Raw genomic sequence first — 20607 nt, 5'->3', positions numbered from 1 at the left:
GGAACTAAAGCAAATGGCAGAAAATTATTAACCATCACAAAACTAAATTCTTGTTAGGTAATATAGAATATACTGGGTAAAGGGAAATAAATAAGGTGGAAGCTAGGGGAAGAGTAAAAATACCAAAGTATCTTTTGATTAGCCTACCTCGTATATGTTGATTGAGTAAATGTAACCACAATAGGGGAAGCAGGAATAAAGAAGCGATGTGGAAGCTATTTTGAAGAGAGTAAGGAAAAGGCGCATAGTGTTTTTATTTGCTTTTTAAAAAAGGAGGACTGAAATAAATGAAAATATGAAAGTAAAGACAAGATGAGATATTAAGACTAGAACAAATGCTCGTCCAGAAAAAGAGGAATCTATAATTTTATGAGTGTGAGGAAGTTATTTGATAATAATGACAATATTTGGAAGCCAATGAAAAGTGGAACTGTGTGCTTGTTGCAAAAGACCTTTTAAGATTATGAAAATTGGTGAAGAGAGTGAGTAGAAGAAAGAATCCATGGAGTTGTGGGGATGTGTAAGTGTATACTACAAAAAGAACAGTGGAATAATGACTACAAGAAAAGAAAGCAAATTTGGAAGGGGAGAAACAGATCTGCTGTTGCAGGATATGCTTTGCAGCCAGGAGACCATCAGATTCGATTTGATAAGCTTCAGGTCCTGGTAGCCATGTGCGAGTACTAATATAGGCTATACGGAGAGACACTAGAGATTATTAAATGCAAGAGTAATTCTAATAGGAGTTAAGTTGTGAATTGGATCTTCATAGAAGCTACAACCACCCTTGAAGTTTTTCTCCATAGATATGAACGAAATACTGGGTTTCTCCAATAAATTCATTTGATCATGGCATAATAACCCAGAATATTGTAAAAATTGAATTGTTAATAAAAAGATACTAGGAAGGAGGTGGTGTAAACACTAAAACAATGAGACAAGGATTACTAAGTTTAAAGTTGCAGAAGTTGCAAAATATTGGATATAAGAATAAGACAATAGAAAAAGGAAAAAAGTGGGTAAAGAAGTGGGAATTGTATTGAATTAAGGTGGTTTCAGAATGAACTTTCACTCTGCAGTAGAGTCTGCACTGGTTGATATTTTTTGGCAGTTTGAAACTTTCTGCCGGACCAGGTCTTGAAGGTGAGACCTTTGCCTTTTGTGGTGAGTGCTCTGCTGACTGAGCTATCCAAGCATGACTTAGAACATGCCACCACAGCTTTTACTTCTGCCTGTCCTCCTCCTACCTTTCCAAATTTCACAGAAGTTCTGGCTACCCAGGAAGTTCCACTCCCAGTGTCTCTCATAGTTCTAATCTGCCAGGAAGTTCCATTTCAGTGCACAGTGAAACTCTTATTCTGAAACAATCACATAACCTGTGGCTGAGCCATTTCTCTGCAGTATCATTTCCTCCAAAAGTGCTAGTCCCAAAAGTATGCAGGAGAAAGGTATCTCAAGAGTCATGCTTGAATGCCTCAATCTGTATAGCACTTGCTTGCAAAAGCAAAGGTCCCAGTCTGGCACACAGTTTTAATATACTAGGAAGTTTCAAACTGAGACAATGGTTGGAATATTTGAATGTGTTGTGAAGCTTATAGTTGGAGTGACTTGAAATGGGAAAGGTTGTTGATTGAAAGTAGGACATGAGTAATGCAACCCATTTTGTCAGGTGATAATACACAGAAAATTGCTACCTTGGGTGAGATACAGTTGCACCAGCCTTCGTGTAATATACTGTGAAAAACACAAGCAGGAAACGTAAAACTTTCTGTACTTTGTGTACATAAGTAGTACCAATATAGTAGAGGTGAAAATAAAATGATTTCATTTTGGACAGATGAGAGCTGAATGCAGGTAGCAAAATTAGTGGGTCAAAATCAGTGGGAAATGAGAGAGAATGGTTAGAAATAACAGTTAAATTTAAAAAATACATGGAAATGACTTCAGTGCATATTAAATGCCAGTGTGTGATGGAAATACAAATTAAGTGGAAGAGTAACCAAAAATGGTTAGATAAAATTTATATTGCAAGGCACTGGATGCTGAACTAATAGATTATAGTATATCAGGTCTGGAAAGATATATCATCAGCCTCCTCATCTGTTCTATGCTAACACACACACACACACACACACACACACACACACACACACACACACACACCACTGAAAGAAGGAGAAAAACATTAGCTGAAACATTCATACATAAAAGATGGCTGTTACAGTTTGCATATGTGCTTTGTTAGAGTAGCCTGATGGAATTTTCAGACAGGTAAATTTGAGGTAATTAACAGACAACTTCATCACTCCCACAGAAAAATAAATTTTTGCCAAATAACTTTTCTGTCTGAGCAGTCTTTCTCATGCAGCAGTATGTACTTTGAATTATTTACCTATTATGTTTGCAGCAGCATTGGTTTAGATAGAATATTTTGCAAAAAAAATAGTATTCAAGTTTTCATTTCATTATTTTCAAATTTAACTTTTGATTTTTGCAGTGCATCAACAATAGTTAAATTTTTTGCAGTGTGAAGTGTGTTCATATGTTTTGGGGTAATTTTCATATGCCATATTGAGTGCTTCTACAAGGTAAATTTGATTTATTTCAAGCAAAAAGCATCAGTTGTAGAAAATGCCTCAAACATACAGCAAGAAAGGTAAATCCTACCCAGAGGACCAGCTACTAAGAGTGACTACTGAAGTGAATGAAAATCCCAGTGTAAGCACCAGAAGTGCTGACAGAAAATGTGGACTGAAGGAGGATTTGTGATTTTCTCATCTCAAAGAATAAGCAATGGCACAGCTGGAAGTAAGCCCGTTATTCCTGTAGATGAAGTGGAACTAGCAAGCTCACCAAAATGTATGACCAAATGGGGATTTGTATCAACAAATGGGAAGTGAAAGACACTGTAAAATGTATTGACTGAGTGCAGTATTCATAGTCCTTTTACCAATAATAGATCAGCAGAAGACTGGTTCCAAAACTGTAAGAAAAGCCATGGTTTGACATTGAAGAAACACAAACCCTTCATCGAGCTAGAAGAAAGGTCATGATTTGAATGTAGCTTCTGCATCATCTGCAGATATGGATGGAGATAAAGGCTGAATTGTTGTTCAGAATTTCTGTCTCCTCCTCCTCCTCCTCCTCCTCCTCCTCCTCCTCCCCCCCTCACCCCCCCCCCCCCCAACACACACACACACACACACACACACACACACACACACACACACACACATATATTTCAGAAGACAATTATTCTGTTGGAGAAGGACCTGCTACAGTAGAATCTGGGCCTTCTACAAAACGCATGCCTGCTGTTGCGCATACTGTTGTATCGAATCATCAGTCTGACTCTTCCATGAAGAAGCCGAAGGAACAGTCCCAAAAAGTTAAGTTTCAAAGAACTGCTCCTTGAGAAAGTATCATCAGACTCTCCACAGCCTGACGACAAAAGAAGTCATGTTGATGTAACTGCAGTAGTGATTACTTCAGATGGGTATGCTCAGAAAATAAAAGCTACCTGATAAAGCAAAAAAGCCCGAGGAGACAACCAAAGCTGTTACAAAGAAGTCAAAACAGTTATTTGAAAGAGACTTTTCTATTTCATCTTCTGAAGATGGAGAGTTGGTTCTTGCAGATACTTCAGATAGTAACATGTAACTGAGCCTAGAGGAAGAAGAGCTTATGCAGCTCAGTAAGAAAGATTAACCACAAAGTGTGTGCCAGATCAAAACTAATACGAAAAAAGTTTGAGCGAACATTACGATTGACCCCTTTAATATTAAAGCCATTGCTGATAAAAATCAAAGCTATGGTAATGTGAAAAAGTGGCACATAGAGCTTTTTAAAATTTACAAACATTAAATTCTGGTTCTGAAATACTATTTCAGTTTTATAGGTTTATGGTTTTTGATGCTCATTTTTTCATAACTATTGTGTGCTCCCTGCCGCCGTTGGATAAGCAGCTGCCAGCAGAAAGTTATATACTCCTAGCTCACTTATTTGTTACATAGTTTAATTCTTAATTTCTTTGCGTGTTTTTGGTACTTGCATTGTTTAAATCATAAATTTCGGGCGTATTATAGTATTTGAGAGTTGTAGCATCGCGTTTTAGTACCTAAATAGTGTAAAATCGCGTAGTCTCCTTCTGCCGCCAAGCAGTGTGTCAGCAGTGCACAAGTGGCAGCATTACTGCATTTACTAGGCAATCTTGTATTTCAATAACCGTTTAAATTTTGTGTCGATTTGTTTGTGCTCTCTGTAGATTAGTTCCGACGTTCTTTGCACAACAGTTTTTAGCATGGATAGGGACTGCAACTGCTGTGTTCAGATGCAGGCTGAGTTGGCATCCCTTCGCTCCCAGCTTCAGGCAGTGTTGGCTTTGGTCACACAGCTTGAGGCTGTTGCCAATGGGCATCACTGTGGGGGTCCGAATGGGGATTTGTTGGGAATGGCCAGCTCGTCCCACGCATCCCCTGATCGGACTAAGACTGTGGCTGCCCAGGATACTGCCCACATTGAGGCTGATCCCTCACCTGTGGTAGAGTGGGAGGTCGTCTCGAGGTGTGGCAGGGGGCGAAAGACATTCTGGAGGGCTGAACGGAAGGCCTCTCCAGTTTGTGTGACGAACCAGTTTCAGGCTCTGTCTCAGGCTGATAGTGATCTTCGGCCAGACATGGCTGCTTGTCCTGTTCCAGAGGTTGCCCCTCAGTCTGCAAGATGCGGGCAGTCGCAGAGAGTGGGCTTACTGGTAGTTGGGAGCTCCAACGCCAGGTGCGTAATGTGGCCCCTTAGGGATATGGCAGCAAGAGAGGGGAAGAAAACCAATGTGCACTCCGTGTGCAGACCGGGGGGAGTCATTCCAGATGTGGAAAGGGTCCTTCCGGATGCCATGAAGGGTACAAGGTGCACCCATCTGCTGAAATACTTTTTCCAAAGCTGTTTCACAGAGGAAGACCGCACTGCAGTTCCTTCTCTAAATCCTCGCACAAACGAAAACATGGCTGACATCGAAATAAGTGTCCAAGTAATAGAAAAGCAACTGGAATCACTCAACAGAGGAAAGTCCACTGGACCTGATGGGATACCAATTCGATTCTACACAGAGTACGCGAAAGAACTTGCCCCCCTTCTAACAGCCGTGTACCGCAAGTCTCTAGAGGAATGGAAGGTTCCAAATGATTGGAAAAGAGCACAGGTAGTCCCAGTCTTCAAGAAGGGTCGTCGAGCAGATGCGCAAAACTATAGGCCTATATCTCTGACGTCTCTCTGTTGTAGAATTTTAGAACATGTTTTTTGCTCGAGTATCATGTCGTTTCTGGAAACCCAGAATCTACTCTGTAGGAATCAACATGGATTCCGGAAACAGCGATCGTGAGAGACCCAACTCGCTTTATTTGTTCATGAGACCCAGAAAATATTAGATACAGGCTCCCAGGTAGATGGTATTTTCCTTGACTTCTGGAAGGCGTTCGATACAGTTCCGCACTGTCGCCTCATAAACAAAGTAAGAGCCTACGGAATATCAAACCAGCTGTGTGGCTGGATTGAAGAGTTTTTAGCAAACAGAACACAGCATGTTGTTCTCAATGGAGAGACGTCTACAGACGTTAAAGTAGCCTCTGGCGTGCCACAGGGGAGTGTTATGGGACCATTGCTTTTCACAATATATATAAATGACCTAGTAGATAGTGTCGGAAGTTTCATGCGGCTTTTCGTGGATGATGGTGTAGTATACAGAGAAGTTGCAGCATTAGAAAATTGTAGCGAAATGCAGGAAGATCTGCGGCGGATAGGCATTTGATGCAGGGAGTGGCAACTGACCCTTAACATAGACAAATGTGTATGATTATATGATAGCGGAACAAACACTGGTAGCAATTACTTCTGTAAAATATCTGGGAGTATGCGTGTGGAATGATTTGAAGTGGAATGATCATATAAAATTAATTGTTGGTAAGGCGGGTACCAGGTTGAGATTCATTGGGAGAGTCCTTAGAAAATGTAGTCCATCAACAAAGGAGATGGCTTACAAAACACTCGTTCGACCTATACTTGAGTATTGCTCATCAGTGTGGGATCCATACCAGATCGGGTTGACGGAGGAGATAGAGAAGATCCAAAGAAGAGCGGCGCATTTCGTCACAGGGTTATTTGGTAACCGTGATAGCGTTACGGAGATGTTTAGCAAACTCAAGTGGCAGACCCTGCAAGAGAGGCGCTCTGCATCGCGGTGTAGCTTGCTTGCCAGGTTTCGAGAGGGTGCGTTTCTGGATGAGGTATCGAATATATTGCTTCCCCCTACTTATACCTCCCGAGGAGATCACGAATGTAAAATTAGAGAGATTCGAGCATGCACAGAGGCTTTCAGACAGTCGTTCTTCCCGCGAACCATACGCGACTGGAACAGAAAAGGGAGGTAATGACAGTGGCACGTAAAGTGCCCTCTGCCACACACCGTTGGGTGGCTTGTGGAGTATAAATGTAGATGTAGATAGATTATTCAGCCAGTATACATTTTGTCTTGCAATTGCCCCAGTTGATACTCATAACAGTCCTTTAAATAATTTAGGAAGCAGCTGTTTGATAATAACCACATCTGAGTTTTCCCCATTTAGTGGGGAATTTCCAAATACCTTTTCATTTTTTATTTAGTATCTTGAGACAATAGTGAAAATTTCTCCAAATATTGGTTAGTCATGCGAGGTTATCACAGAAAGGAAATGTTAGAGAGACCAAAATTTTCATAATTATAGCATAAGTTAAATTTTTGTCTGCAAAACACCCCAGGCTACTCTAAATTTTTCTTACTTGTGGTATGTTCTTTCCAAATTACTTGTTTCTGAATATTCTTTTATGCTATACATATATGCTACAGTGCAATAATTTTTATTTATAATGTAGTTTTTTGTGTACTGTGTATTTTTATATAAAGCACCTATGTTATGGGATCTTTTCAGTTTTTCCATAGTGGTATTCACCACCTATTTCATGTACTGTAACTGTGTGTAACAAATCTTTGGCCTTTTTTAAAACTAAACAATTGTTTCATAGACATCTAATGAAGGCACAGGCAATAAATTTAAGTTTTCAAATTAATTTCTGTGGAAATGCCTCTGGAAAAAATTTAAACTGCATGTGACAGTCTTTTTCCATATCTTCACACACCTTTTTATATATGTAATATGTATATAATTTTATATATGTAATTTTCTCATAGTATGATGTGTGATAAATATCAATGAATTAGGCCATAATCCATGCCAATCATAAAAATGTGTGTACGTATGTTCCACATCTCCTCCTAAATCACTGGACTGATTTCAACCAATCATTTACTTTCTGGAAAGAATCAGTGTGGGAATGAGAACCACCCAACTAACAAAGGGAAGGAAGTGGGAGTGAAAAAAGCAATGTAGCCCACAACACAAGACTATCCATATTTTAGTCATCCAGTATTAGAGGAGGAGGACACTTAGAGACTTGCAACAAACTTTACACATAATTTCAAACCTTTACAAAAGTTTTTCTCTGTGACAATGCACACAAAATGAATGAAGGAAAAAGTTTGTCACTTACTACATTTTCGCTGTTCATGCAGTAAACTGTCACTTTTAAATTTATTGTTTCTTTACTATTATCTGTATTTGTGACATGTTTTTCAGACAGTACTCATGCATACTGCTGAATGTACTAAAAAAAATTGCACCATTATACCACTCTTAGTTTGGAAGAAACGACGTCATAAACATTGAATGCAGGACATTTCAATTTATTACTTTGTTACTGCTAACTCTATTCAGAACACATTTTGCAGACAGTAGGCACATATAACACTGAATGTCCTTCAAAGTCATGATCATTGTACATCTACATCGATACTCTGCAGGCCACCATAAGGTGTGTGGCAGAGGGTACCTTGTACCACTACTTGTCATTTCTCCTCTTGTTCCACTTGCAAATAGTGAGGGAAAGATGACTGTCTGTATGCCTCCGTATGAGTCGACTGTGTCAAGCTGGACACTAGTAATACTATATCTGAACATTACAGGTTTGTTCTTCCTATTCATCCACATTAACTTGCATTTTTCCACATTTAGGGCTAGCTGCCATTCATCACACCAACTACAAATTTTGTCTAAGTCATCTTGTATCTTCCTACAATCACTCAACTTCAGCACCTTACCGTACACCATGGCATCATCAGCAAATAACCACAGACTGCTGCCCAACCTGTCCACCAAATCATTTATGTATATAGAGAACAAGAGCGGCCCTATCACACTTCCCTTGTGCACTCCTGATGATACTCTTGTCTCTCCTGAACACCCGCTGTCGAGGACAACATACTGGATTCTATTATTTAAGAAGTTTCGAGCCACTCGCATATCAGTGAACTTATTCCATATGCTTGTACCTTCGTTAACAGCCTACATTGGGTCAGCATGTCAAGTGCATTCTGGAAGTCTAGAAATATGGAATCTACCTGTTGCCCTTCACCCATAGTTGTCCATATATCATGTGAAAAAAGGACAAGCAGAGTTTCGCACGAGCAATGCTTTCTGAAACCATGCTGATATGTGGACGTAAGCTGTTTAGCCTTAAGAAAGTTTATTATATTCGAACTGAGAATGTGTTAAAGGATTCTGCAACAAACAGAAGTCAAAGATATTGGTCTGTAATTTTACGGGTCTGTTATTTTACCTTTCTTATATACTAGTCATCTGCGCTTTTTTCCAGTCACTTGGGACTTTGTGCTGGGTGGGAGAGTCACAATAAATGCGAGCTAGATAAGGTACGAATTCCATAGAGTACTCTGTAAAATTGAACCAGGACTGCATCTGGACCTGGTGATTTATTTGTTTTCAAATCTTTAAGTTAACTTCTCTACAGCTGGTATGCTAATTTTTGTGTCGTCCATAGGGGAGTCTGCCTGATTGTCAAATGATGGTATGTTTGTATGGTTCTCCTGCATGAACAATTTCATGAATGTGAAATTTAAAACTTTGTCTTTCATTTTGCTATCTTCTACTGCCACACCAGACAGGAGAACAAGGGACTGAATGGAAGCCTTAGACCTGCTTAGCGATTTTATGTATGACGCACATACTTCAGGAGATACGTCATAAACATGAAGCTGTGTGAAAATGAAACTGCAGGGAGAAATTCACTGGAGATACAGATGAAATATGTGTACAAATACAAGTGAAATATGTTAAATATGTGTGCTTCCATGCGCATACACCAAATGTTTCAGAGGTGTGAGTAAAAAGCTCATCCTAAACCTCTGGAACGATTTCAATCAAATTAGGTACACATGTTGCAGTCTGGAAAGAAATACCTTAGGAGCAAGAATCACCAGCCCCCTGTTAGGGTGAGTGTGATAATGTGGAAAGAGAAGGGAGGATGAAAAGGTGGGCAGACAGTTAGGGGGAAGGAGAAGATAGGCACAGATAGGAGGAGGACAGAGTAAGGAGAGGTGAAAATGGACAGAGAGAGGGGAGAAGAGGAGAAAGAGACAGGCAGGGAGATAGGGAGGAGGAGATGAACAGGGGGAGGAGGAAGTAGACAGAGAAAGGGAAGGGGAAGAGATTTACAGAGAGAGAGGGGAGAGGAGGAGATGTATACAGAAAGGAAAGGGGAGGAGATGAACAGTGTGAGAGGGGAAAAGATGAACAGAGAGATGGGGAGCAGATGGATGGATAGAGAGAGGGGTAGGAGGAGGTGGACAGAGATTGGGGGCCTGGAAGAAGTGGACTAATAGAAGACCAGAATAAATACATATTCAGGCAATGCCGAGTACTCGACTATTGTGGTAGAGAAATGCACTGACTTTGGAACAAATTTTATTGATATGTTTCTCCCATGTCTTTTGGCCATTATTTGTAATAACTGGGAGTGTAAACTTACCTACTTTTATAATATTGTCTTCAAACTTTAAAAAGTTGACTGCATCAGTCAAAATGAAAACACTGCTCCCAGAACCCATGCTAAATGGTTCATCCAGTTTGATTTGTTATCTGTTTTGTAATTGGTCTCCATCATCAAGATCTGAAAAGAAAAGGGAAAAAATGTGGTAAGATGAGATGTGAGTTTTTTGTCATTGGTGTACAGAGTAAAAAGTTCTGCTCAGATGCCAAGAACAAGATAAGTCAGTGTCAACAAACAGTCCCGAGCTTGCATATTTGACACACAGTTCATGTCTTCCTAATAATTGTATAAGTAGCTATTCCAGTATTCGCTCTAAGTGGTTCACGGATGTTTGTCATTACCTATGGTCAGTTTTCCTTCTAAATTCGTGTAGTAATAATCAGAAGCTGATGTGAAAACAAAGCTAGCATGAATGAATCGGAATGGGGTGCAACATGAATGAATCGGAATGGGGTGATCTTATGATTGAATGCTCAGATGTGTCTAAGAACCATCTTAAAGTAAGCATTGTAGTGAGGACTAAGACACAGATGGTAGTGAATGCAATGAAGAGGATGATTAGGTTAGTCAAATAGCAGGTGCCACAAATACCAGGGGAAGTGAAATTCTTCAAGATGCATTGGTATTTGTGTTCAATGGGAAGGCAAGTTTGAAACTACACTTGCAAAATTTTTGGTGCAGTGCACTTATTGATAGCCCCTCCCCCCGTCCTCCGGAAGAGTTCCTTATGTTATTGATTGAACAAATAAATATATATGAAAGCCAAGAAGCAGAAAAGTGGCAGTAGATCAACCTGGCTCACCAGTTGGAGGGATACATATGCTGTAGTAAAAGTCCTTTTTACACTGTAACACACTGGCAGTGTCATGACAGACAGCTCATTGTAATCCACAGATGACTTCACAAAATAAGACTAGTTGTGGACCATTTAAATAGTATCATGAGTGATATAATTATTTTCCAGACTAGAAGCTCTGTATAGAGGAATCAAGGGTCTTGAGATATAGTCCCTTGTTTTGCAGGCTGTACTGCGAAACAAGAAACACAAGTACAGTGTGAAAATTTATGAACTCTGAGTGCAATAGTGTGGTTCTCAAAATATAAATATGCTTTGGTAAGACAAAGGAAAAGGTAGTGATGAGTCATGCATCTTGAGTTGTTTTACACTTAGTGGAAGCCTACTTCGATAAAGGGTCTGTGCTGTGAACGAACAGTTTTTATGAATCTGTAACTCTGACATGGTCTCAGAATTAGTTTTCCCACTGTTTAAGACATTTTATGCCTGTACCATCAAATTCTGTATGTCCTGAATGTTAATTCAGGCCCACTTTGCGTTATCATAATTATAGTTTCTTTATAGTTGATGAAACAATGGAAAAAAAAGTAACTGAGATATGATGATGCTGGAAATGCTTTGGCTTTCAATTGTTGTGTTGAGAAACATTATGCAGTAATCTTTTTTGAGCCCGTCTTTTTATTTCTGAATAGACAGAAGATTTTAAAAGTTCGGAGTGTTTGTGCTGCTAGTGCGTAGTCTCCGAACACTGCCAACCTAATAATAACTATACTGTGTGCGGTGTTGTTCATAGTTGCGTTATTGAAGGAAGTGTTCGGTTGGGCTAAAACTTTGATATTATTCTGAATGGAAGGAATGTTGGCAACTGTAAACAAGAGCTCTTCCAGATAAAATACGAACTACCTTAGAACTGTCACAGATGTGGTGCCTCTTGCAAAAAACATTGCACTACGAGGGTGGTTTGAAAAGTTCTCGGAATGGAATAGAAAAAAAAAAGCACTTGCATCATTGAGTCTTCTTTTATTTATCAATCTAGTCTCCTTGTAGATTAATAAACTTGATCCAACAATGTTCCAGTGCCTTGCTCCCATCTCGAAAATGAGTTTCCTCCAGGCCTGCAAAATAGTTGTCAACTCCAGCTAGCAATTCTTTGTTTGAAGTGAATCTTTGCCCACCTAGAAAAAATTTCAGTTTTGGGAGGAGGTGGAAGTCTGACAGAGCCATATCAGGTGAATAAGGCAGGTGTGGCAACAGTTCATACCTTAGTTTGTGTAATTTTTGTGTGGTGATGGCATGTGTGCGAGCACATGTCGCGAGTCGCGGCACCCATCTTGTAAACAATTTTTTCATATCTCATTATTCAGTTAAAATATACCCTTGCAGATGACATCTGGCAAAGCGTGACCAATTTCAGGCACTTTCAATCGGCAAACCTCCATGACCATTTTGTGCACTTTTGCAATGATTTCTGGAGTAGTGACACATCTTGGCCGACCATTGCGCAGATCATCTAAACTCTCCCTACCAAATTTAAATTCATTTGTCCACTTGGCAACATTTGAATATGAAGGAGCAGAGTCCGCCAGTGTGTTCTGGAAATCATTGTGAATGGTCCTTTGCTTTCATACCTTTCTTTACAAAGTACTTAATCACTGCTCGAATCTCGATTTTCTCTCCCCCCCCCCCCCACACACACACACACACACACACCACCCCATCTTCCCAAATCACTTCGCGGGAATAACAACAGAGCCACGTCACCACCCCAGCTCTCTTCCAAGAGCACTGACTTGACACATGTTTGCAGGCAACAGTCCAATGAATATCACGTGGACAATTCGTTGCGCTAGCGCTGACCTCTCGTGGTGATTCTGAGAACTTTTCAAACCACCCTCATATGTTGGAGTTGGTGGCATATTAGGTCATAAAAAATTAAATGCATTACCTTTGATTTGCAGGGAGACATAATAAGTGCAGTGTGGTATTCAGGTTTTTGGAATATGTAGTGACTTTTGAAGATATGGTTAGGCAGGGAGCTAACAGCAAAGCCCAAACAATTTAAATACAGTCAAAACTGTCAGACTTTTGCCCCTTTCAAAATACTTTCTGATTTCCATGGTGTTGGTTAGGATGGGACCTGTAAGTACAGCTAGAATTTAACTGCACATTCTGCTTTATGTTATGTCATACAGAATCATATTTTGTTACACCGCCTTGCGTCTACATACATTTAACTTTGTGATGATGTTTAATCTTTGAGCAGGCATGCCGACATTTTGCATGAGTAGGTACGTGGAGTGTTCAGTACCCCACCTTCTGTGATAAGTTATTATTTCTGTAGGAATCAGTTAAATACTTACATGTTGCAGTGATAGTAATGTGCTTTTGTTTCAAAAGCGTTAATCAGCACCTGAATGAAGGTATTCATGATAGAAATACATAACAAAGGGAAGAGAAATTACTTGCCTATTTTTTGATCCTTGTAATGATTACTGTTGTGAAAAGGTACTGCCACAGTTCAGTCTTTTGCTTAGATAAACTGAAAATGGCACACACATTCAAAATTGTGAGAAAGGAATAATTACAACACGAGCGAGGGTGCAGGGTACGGAGTGCTCCACTACCATTTTCCTTACGAATCAGTGCAATACTGAGGGCTCTGAGGAACTGCCACATTGCAGGAGTCTGTTTTACACTACAGCACTAGAAATTCTGCAGTGGGGTACTGAGCGTCCACTCGAAGATTAAAGAATGTAATTATCTTATTGGGTCTGTTACCTTATGTAATCAGCCAACATCACTACAGTTTGCTTTCATACACATGTATGGAAAATATGTCCAGGTCTTGTAATAACTTCTGGACTTTTTATTAAACTTTTCATGTTGATATCAAAACTTTTGAATGTATTTATGAACTAGAAAACCAGATATACAAATTTTCTCTCGAAGAAATTGAATCAAACTAGAATTCTAGATGTTTTGTCAAAAAGTCTGAACTACCCATTGTTCATGAAATGTACAACTTATATATGTGCTTAAAAAGTAATTTCCCTCCATTTACATTTTCTCACAGCTTACACCACTTTCATCCCTTATAAAGTGTAAAAGAAGGTTTCTCTGTAGTTGCTTGCAGATGGAGAGACAAAATGGTAGTATTTGCCATTTTAATATTCACCGTTCTGAGACTGTTGAAGTTCGTAACCAAGATGGTAAAGTTTACTTCACACCTAATAAGTACAATGGACAAAATATTGATTACTTTGAAGAGATATCGAGCTAAATGCATGGAACACCACCTTTAGCTTTGGTAGTGGCAGCAGCTTAGTGAAAAAGACAGTCCACATTTTTCTTTATGTATGATATCCAGCAGAAGCCACTCATTGATGATTGGATTTTGTAGAGCTACCTAATTGCGGGGATGTTGATTGCTAAATTTCACCCACTGTTCCAGATAGTACCACACCTTTCTATGGGATTAAGATTGGGCGATTTGACGGGCCAGTCAAAATGCAAAAGGGTGTCAGTGTTCCTCAGGTCAGAAATGTATGTGTGCAGCACTACTGTTATCATCTTGGAAGACTGGAATGTTCATAGCACACTTCTCATGAAGATGTAGAAAATGTCATCAAGAATGTTGAAATAAATTTCCTAGTTCATGTTTGCAATAACTTGAATAAGATGGGCCAAAATTGTGATACGAGAAACTCCCCCAAAACAGTACAGAACCACCACTGTCATGAACTACACCCTCCACATGCTGTGGGTTAAATGCTACATAGAGTTGTTTGTGATCTTGAGGCCTTCTATTCTTATTTGAAAAGATGCAAAAAAATTGACTCATTAGACTAAATTACATATCTTCAGTCATCTACTCTCTAGTTTCTCTGTTGTTTGGCCTTGTGAAGACATGCCTTTTGTGAAGTTTTGGACTCCAAATGTCCATTGCATGCAGTTCCATTGACAATGTTTGCTTGGAAACTCATTTAGATAGACCTGCATCTGATGACAGCTGTAAGTAGTTGGGTTGGAAACTGATTCTCATTGCCAAGGCATGGCACTTGTTTCCAATCCCTGTCAGTTAGGAACTTCTTATGATAGCTTTCCCAATGTTGTGTTACATGGCTGTGAGTGGTACATGATTCCTTGTAGACATGTTGAACAATGTGAGTGGATAAACCAATAAATCAGGGAAACTTCACTCACAGCTAGACATGTTAACTCATTTCTGCCATTCTGTCGTGTTTCCACAAGGATCCATCTTACAGTGCTGATTCCATACAACCAACTGGCACATGCATGCTTGCATGATGAATTACTGCCATCACTTACATCAGCAGTGGAAGTCACATAACTTCCTGACACCAGTTCTGCACCATATACAGCCTTCCAAGCAATCAGGCTGCTTTTTCAAGGGGATGACTTGTATTTTGTCTAGTGAGCTTGTTTTTTGAATCTAAATTAATGGTATGTCTAGTGTTACTCAGTCCATCAAACACTTTGTTATTCAGCTCTGCAAAGAACTATTAGATGGGTGAAAAAGATTGGTCTGCATATTATGGAAGAAAGTGTAATTAGATGAATGAAGAACACTAACTTCACTTAACAAAGGTTTATACAGCACTTGCATGTACAAGAGTGCAGAGCGAACTGCCTACGGCCCGAACACATACAGTATATATACAGCTACAGAACATTCCAGTACAATGATTCTTGACTTTTGTGGATGCTTCTGGAATGTACTCGAACTGAATATAGAAATTAAAATTGTGCAGTCCAGGTAAGTTTTGAACTCGTGACCCTCCATGTAACAGTTTAGTATCATAACCACTAAACCATAGTGCTACTCAGCTTCTTCTGTGACATTGCTCCCTCCTTAAGAGAACAGCATCTTGGTGTTATGTCATCCTAGTCTGGGAATGAGTCATTGGTCCTGCATACTCCATGCTCGAACAGTCCACGGGTGTACTGCCGGCCCATAGTGTCAAACGGGCACAATATTTCGGTGATCAGACATGTCGCCATCGTCAGGTACGTTGACGAACTGAGCTCCTGAGTGCGGGTGGCCGTCTTAAATCCCCTCCCCTTGCGAGACGTTCTCTCCGTGGTCCGTGTCTGCGTGTCAGTGATCAGTGAGACACTGTTGTCGGCATATGTGGTGGTGTTGGTGTAATTGCCTCGTCCACCTAGTCACCTGTTTGTTTCCTTTGCCGAGCATCTTTTTAATTGGACTCAATACTGGTTCCCATGCCCTGCTGAGATTGTAGCTGCAACCTCAGTTGATACGTCCATCCCTGGTACTTCTTTTGCCGCTACGCTCTTCATCACCTTTCCAGTTGTTGCCTGTCACTGGAACTTCAAATTTACCCTGGGTTGCAGGATCCTTAAAGGGCTTCATTCGAAGGACGTGGACCGTATCTCTGATCTTTCGTCATCTTGTGTCGGGGTCGAAATCTTCAACTTCATAAGTAACATCAGATAACTGTCTTACAACCTTATAAGGTCCAAAGTAGTGCCTGAGGAGCTTCTCAGAGAGGCCAGCCTTCTGAACAGGAGTGAACATCCAGACGAGGTCACCAGGCTGGTAGACAACAGGGCGGTGGCTTGCGTCATACCTTCAGCTAACTGCCACGCTTCCTCAGCTCTGGTTCACACCTGGCTGATGTAGTCGTCGTCGTCCACATCATCAGGATGTAACAGAAACAGTGTCAATTGTCATAGTCGCCTCACTCCCATGCACCAGGAAAAATGGCGTAAAACCTGCGGCGTCTTGTTCGGTAGTGTTGTAGGCAAACGTCACGAAAGGTAGCACCTCATCCCAGTTGCTCTGGTCAACATTGATGAACATTGATAGCATGTCGGCCAAGGTCTTATTAAGGCATTCAGTAACCCTGTTAGTTTGTGGGTGGTAGGCAGTCGTCATGTGATAAGTAATGTTCCACTGACAGTTTATCTCTGTTACAAGATGCGATTGAAAAACTTTCCCTCAATCCATAATTAACGACCTTGGGGCACTGTGTTTTAATAAAATGTCTTCCAAGATGAGTTTCGCTACCTTGGCCGCTTCGGCTGTTTTCACGGCTTTTGCAATGGCATAGCATGTCAGATAATCAGTGCATACAATAACCCATCTATTGCCACTAGCAGACATTGGAAATCATCCGAGGAGGTCAATCTCAACATGCTGGACAAGCATTTAGGATAGTGGAATTGGTGTGAGTCGGCCAGGTGGTTTCTGAGGAACTGCCTTTCTCCTCTGACGCGCTCCACAGTGTGACACATAGTGATGGACACTCCTAAATAAACCTGACCGGAAAAATCTCGTGCAGATTCTGTCGCATGTCTTAATAAATCCTAAATGTCCAGCCTCAGGTGTGTGATGGAATTTCTGTAGAACATCTAAGTGCATATGTTTAGAAATCACTGGTAACCACCTCTTTCCAAACAGATCAAAGTTTTTCTTGCAAAGTAATCCATTAACTATCTTAAATTGTCCCTTCACATCCTATGACCAATTTAAGGCAAACATAATTTGAGATATCTTGGCGTCCTCCTTCTATTCGCCAGAGAAGTCCTGGAGTGCAGCACGACAGTCACTATCTTCATCAAAGTCTTGATGGTCTTGTACAGGGTTTCTTAAGAGACAGTTGGCATCTTGGTGTTTTCTTCCACTTTTGTACACTAAGGTAATGTCATACTCTCGAAGGCGTAGTTCCCACCTGGTGAGTCATTCGGTTGGATCCGTCAGACCTGTCAACCAGCAAAGTAAATGATGATCTGTAACAACTGTGAATGGCCTTCCATAGAGATACTGTCGAAATTTGCACATGGCCCAGATCACAGCAAGACATTCTCTTTCTGTAGTTGAGTAGTTTCTCTCAGCTTTAGTAAGTGTGCTAGAAGCATAGGCTATAACCTTCTCTTTTCCATTGGAAATTTGGACCAGAACAGCACTGATCGCATACCCGCTGGCATCTGTGTGTAGTTCCGTAGGTGATCTCTCATCATACAGACCAAGTACAGGGTCAGTTTTCAGAGCTTTCTGCAGCACACAGAAAGAATCTTGTTGAGCGCCACCCCAGATAAATTTAGCATCAGCTTTTAGCAACTCTTGGAGTGGCCTGGCTTTTGTACAAAACTCTTTGATAAAACAACGGTAATAAGAACATAATTCGAGGAAGCTTCTCACATCTCAAATACTTTTAGGAATAGGAAACTCCATTGTAGATCTCACTTTTTCTGGATCTGGCCTCAAACCTTCATTTGACACAAGGTGTCCAAGTATTTTGATTTGTTTTGCTCCAAAGAGAGACTTTCTTGGATTAAGTTTCAGTCCGCCTTGTTGGGGACACTTGAGAATGGCCCTCAGTCTTTTTATATGTTCATCAGATGTCTCTGAGAACACTATAATTTCATCTAAATAACAGACACATCATCCACTTCAGGTGCCTTAGAAGATTATCCACCATCCGTTTGAAAGTTGCTGGTGCATTACACAAACCAAACAGCATTACCTTAAACTCATACAGGCCCTCAGGGGTGATGAATGCAGTTTTCTCACGATCAGGCTCGTCTACTTCAATTTCCCAGTATCTCCAGTTCATGTCCATGGTTGAGAAAAACTTAGCCCCCTTCAATCTAGTGTATTGTCAATTCGTGGAAGAGGGTAAACGTCCTTTTTAGTTATCTTGTTAGGCATCCTGCAATCAACACAAAAGCGCCAACTTCCATCCTTCTTCCTGACGAGGCCCACTAGTGATGACCATGGGCTCTGTGAATGGTGAATGATGTTATTCTTCATCATTTTCTCTACCTCGTCGCGAATTATTCGACATTCTGTCGCTGACACGCGGTATGCTCTCTGGCTTGAAGAATGGCAGGTAGCTTCTTCTGTTGTTCCTTAGTGAGATCTGGTGATAGTCAAGCTAGAAGATCATGTCTTGTAGTGGTAGCGCTAATTTCCCTCACAGACTCGGCATGGGAGGTTTCTGTGACGCTCAGCTGTTCTTCAATTAACGACTCGGCGTTTGTTGCGCACATGCATCTTGAAAGGATATGCGGTTCTCGGCGACAAACCAATCCACAATTCACCGATGCCGTTCTTAAATGAGGTGACAGAGACTGGGATGACCAAGTTATTCTTCAGTGGTATACTTCTCTTATATTCCACTAAAAGATCCATGGGTAGATGTATGGCATGACACGTGACAGTTACCTTTCTAGTGCTGACTCTAGGAATGATCACTTCGTCCAGCACACACATTCTCCACACACTGGGATGCGCATCTTCCCATCCATTCGTCTAGCATAATCGCCTAGCGACCACAATCTATAATTGCCTGAGAGGCTTTCAAAAAGTCCCATCCAAGAATGATGTCATAACTATACTCTTGTAAGACGATGAATTCTAAGGAATGTGTATGGCCATTTATACCCACACAAATGGTACATCTTCCTGTGGGTTTTACATATTTCCCATTAGCCACCCTCAGCAGAGATGTTTCATTGTCGAGGAATACGGTTTTCTGCAACTGGCGATGGTACTTCTCCGAAGTGACAGGATTTGATGCTCCAGAGTCCACAAGAGCTTGGGGTAGTTGGTCATCCATGAGGATATCAATGTAGTTTCCTATCATTTCTGTAGTGGCCTAACTTCCAAGGGAGGTTGCGCCCTTTAGTTTTCCAGGTTGCAGTGGCTAGGTGATTGGCTGGAGCTTCTAAACAGCGATGGAGACCTTGATCGGTGTGTTGGGGAGTGTCCTCTCCAGTGCCTAGCTTGCGGCGATGGTGACCTAAGTCATCCTGCACCCACATCTTCTTGTTCATCTTAGTCGTCCCAGAGTTGGCGTCAGCGAAGATCGGTCTGCTGTCTTCTGGTGTGGGCGTCATCAAATATCCGCCGCCTTTCTCGACAATAGCACACCACATGTCCAGGTCGTCTACAGTGGAAACATAATGGTTGGTTATCCTGGGTCCTCCAGACGTCAGTCTTCCTTGGTGCCCAAACAGTTTCCTCATGTGGCATTGTAGGAATGTAACTCCGCCTCGGTCTCGACTCTTTAAACGCTTTAAAGGGAAATGAAAGACAAGAGATTGGGTTCAATGTCTGTTCCACTTCCTCCCTTATGACCTCTTGAAGTGTGTCAGTTTTTTGCTCGCCGTGCAATCCAAGTGCCTTCTGAACTTCATTCTCACTATCTGATGAAGAACACTTGTGAAATCAGTTGCTTCCTCCATCGCAGACATCGATATGATGTTTGGAAGCCATTCAAACTTCTTGTGTGTAATTCTTTTTTGATGCATTGTCTCTATATAATGGCACCATTTTATGAAGTAATCTGCTGTGGAAACCATCTTCAGGAGCAGGGCTTGACACATGTCCTCAGCAACACCCTTCATGAAATGTGCAACCTTATCTTCCTCCTTCATTCTAGGATCCACTATTTTACACAGCTCCAAGATGTCTTGAATGTAGGATGCTGTAGTTTCTCCTGGACGCTGTGCCCTACTTTAATTTATCTTTAACCTTGCACTTCTGTCATTGTATGTCACCAAAATACTTGTGCAGTTCCGACAGGAATACTTCCCAGCTTGTGAACTTCTCCTTGTTGTTCTCATACCATTGCTTGGCAGTGCCCTCCAAGTAGAAAAATACGTTAGCCAAACACATGGTGTCATCCCATTTGTTAAATTTGGCTATACGCTCATATACCTTCAGCCACTTGTTTGGATCTTGGCCATCATCACCAGAGAACCCAGAAGGATGTCTCATTTGGTGGCACATAGTTGCTGTCATCGTAACATCCTCTTCTTCTGTCTCCGATAGATTGCGATCTGTTGAATATGGCCCGAACTTGGGTTTCTCGCCAAGTAAATGGCGGCTC

General features: G+C 40.9%; 1 protein-coding gene across 2 annotated transcripts in view; it reads left to right on the top strand.

Annotated features, from left to right (window-relative positions):
• Nucleotides 1-20607, top strand: part of LOC126183802 (ubiquitin-conjugating enzyme E2-17 kDa) — a 93367-nt gene that overhangs the window by 52846 nt on the left and 19914 nt on the right. The window lies entirely within an intron of this gene.

This window comes from Schistocerca cancellata, chromosome 4 (genome assembly GCF_023864275.1).
Source record: "Schistocerca cancellata isolate TAMUIC-IGC-003103 chromosome 4, iqSchCanc2.1, whole genome shotgun sequence".
NCBI classification, from domain to species: Eukaryota; Metazoa; Arthropoda; class Insecta; order Orthoptera; family Acrididae; genus Schistocerca; species Schistocerca cancellata.
The sequence above is the reverse complement of the archived record's forward strand: the minus strand, read 5'-3'. Positions and strand labels throughout refer to the sequence as shown.